The following is a 2389-nucleotide window of genomic DNA, read 5'->3' as shown; positions in this document are numbered from 1 at the left end:
GCATTGTTCCAGCCATTATGTGTTGTAAAAGGGGCATGTTTTTGTCATACTGGGGGTTACTTCTTTAACTTGTGATGAGTGCAAAGATGATTTACCCTAGGCCTTTCAACATGTGAGATATTTGTGTAGACCTGTATGTATTTACTATTCACAGACCTCTGGGGAAGTAGATGGAACGGAGGCCACGTGAAATTGCTGTATTATACTGGAGGGGAATATTTATATTTTCAGGTAAATCACTTAAAGAGGTTTATAAAGCTCATAACTGTGCTGGTGTGTGCCAGGAACTAGTCAGAGGATATTACTCAGATTGTTCTCTTGAGATATGATATTGATAAGAACACACAAGTTGAAGTCTCAAAGGCAAAACAGTAGACCCATTAAACCAAGTGAAGATGAACACCAAAGTGTGTGTGTGTGTGTGTGTGTGTGTGTGTGTGTGTAATTTAGTCTAGAGACTCTAAAACCTATAATTGTAGTATAATCTAGTATAGATACATACTAGCTAGCTAGTGTTTGTTAAGGTTTTATTGTATGCTGGTCACAGTGCCAAGCGTTTAGGACTTTTTTCTCATTTTATCTTTACAGCAGCTCTGTACAGCTCCTTACAGAAGATACCATTGTTATCCACATATTTCAGATGAGGAAATTACTAACTTGCTAAAAGACACATCTAGTAAGTGGTATAGACCATATTTAAATCTGGATCTGCTGAATCCAACCCTCCATCTGTCTATGCCTGCAGCAGGTTATTTGCATTTGACTCATTTTATTGAGCAACTGTTAGTGCCACACATTGTTGTCACTGAGGACAGGAAGGTGACAAAAACATACCAGCTCTCTGCATTCAAGGAGTTTATGTGTTAGTGGATGGAAACACATAAGCAAGTAAACAAATTATCCATGTGATTTCGGATGGTGATAAGCATTATGATGGAAATAGAGTTGGGTGACTTGAGTGCTGGGGAAAGGCTACTTTAGATTGAGTCTCCCTGAGGGGACTTAAACATTTGAGCGGGGACCTGGGTGACACGGAGGAGCCAGGCCTACAGATATAGAGGGAGCGAGGAGAGCCAGTGCGAGGAGTTCGGCAGGACGGTGTTCAGGATTTTGGAGGAACCCAAGGAAGGTGGGGTGGCTGGAGTATAAACAAGGAAGATGAGAGGGGATGGGAAGTAGGGGTGGTTGGCACGGGCCACATCACAGGGCCTGGTATTGCAGGTTACAATGTGGTGTTTGATTTTGATTCTAAGGGCCGGGCAGGGCAGTGTTATGGAAGTTTGCAAGAGAAGAAGGTTATGATCAGATATATATTTCAAGAAGCTCTTTCTGGGTGCTGGGTGGAAAATGGATTTTAGAGGGGCAAGAGTGGAAGAGTGGAGACTAGCATTTGTCCGGGCAAGAAATGATGGTTATTTGGATCAGTGGAAGTAGGAAGAAGTGAATAGTTCCAAAAACACCTCTGAGGCAGAATCATTGGACTTGAAGATGTTAGGATGTCAGGGGTGAATGATGAAAAGGTCCCGTCATGACCCTCAGGTTATTATGGCCTGAGCAACAGGTTAGTGAAGTTTGATAAGGTGGAGGAAAGGAGAAAGCTGGTGTGCAGGAAAGTCATGGACTCATCCGTGGACACGTTGAGGTTGATGTGCCCGTCAGACATCACGTGGACATGTTGAGAGAACAGTGATTGTGTATACTAGTTTAGAGCTCAGAAAAGTTGTGTGGACTGGAGATTTGGAAGTCACAATCATGTCTGATGGTAACTGAAGCCACAGAAATGGGATCACCTGTGGTAGAATAGAGAGAGAGGGTTAGAGTCTAGAACAGAGGGGAGGGGGGATAGAAAGTTGGCTCAAGAAGTAACAAAACTTAGAAAACTGCAGGGTTCTAGGATAAGGGGCAGTCGGGGAGGCAGAGTAATCAATTATGTTGAATGTCACTGGGGTCTGGAGTAAGACTAGTACTGAAATGTGTCCACAGTATTTAGGTATTTGAGGTTATTGGTGACTTATTAGAGCTACATTAGAATAGTGGAAATAGACCGCTGGTTGGGTAGGGGGAAGAGTAATCAGGAGGTGGAAAATCATAAATAGAAAGTATAGTCATTTCTTGCACAATTTGTAGAAAACGAAACAAAAACTGCCTTGATCAATACATAGCACAAGATAGGAAAAAGAAAGGAGACACAAGAAAACCAAACAAAATAAGAAGGAAAGTAGAATCCACGTGTCACCTAAATCTCCTTATTTAAAGTTAGATTTTTCAATTTGGATCAAAATATGAAAGTGTGTGTGTGTGTGTGTGTGTGTGTGCGCGCGCGTGCGTGCACGCATATTTCACTAGAGGCTCACCTAAAATGAAATGATAAGGATTATCTTTATCTGGT

This window comes from Balaenoptera ricei, chromosome 6, assembly GCF_028023285.1.
Source record: "Balaenoptera ricei isolate mBalRic1 chromosome 6, mBalRic1.hap2, whole genome shotgun sequence".
Classification (NCBI taxonomy): domain Eukaryota; kingdom Metazoa; phylum Chordata; class Mammalia; order Artiodactyla; family Balaenopteridae; genus Balaenoptera; species Balaenoptera ricei.
This window is presented reverse-complemented; position numbering follows the sequence as displayed.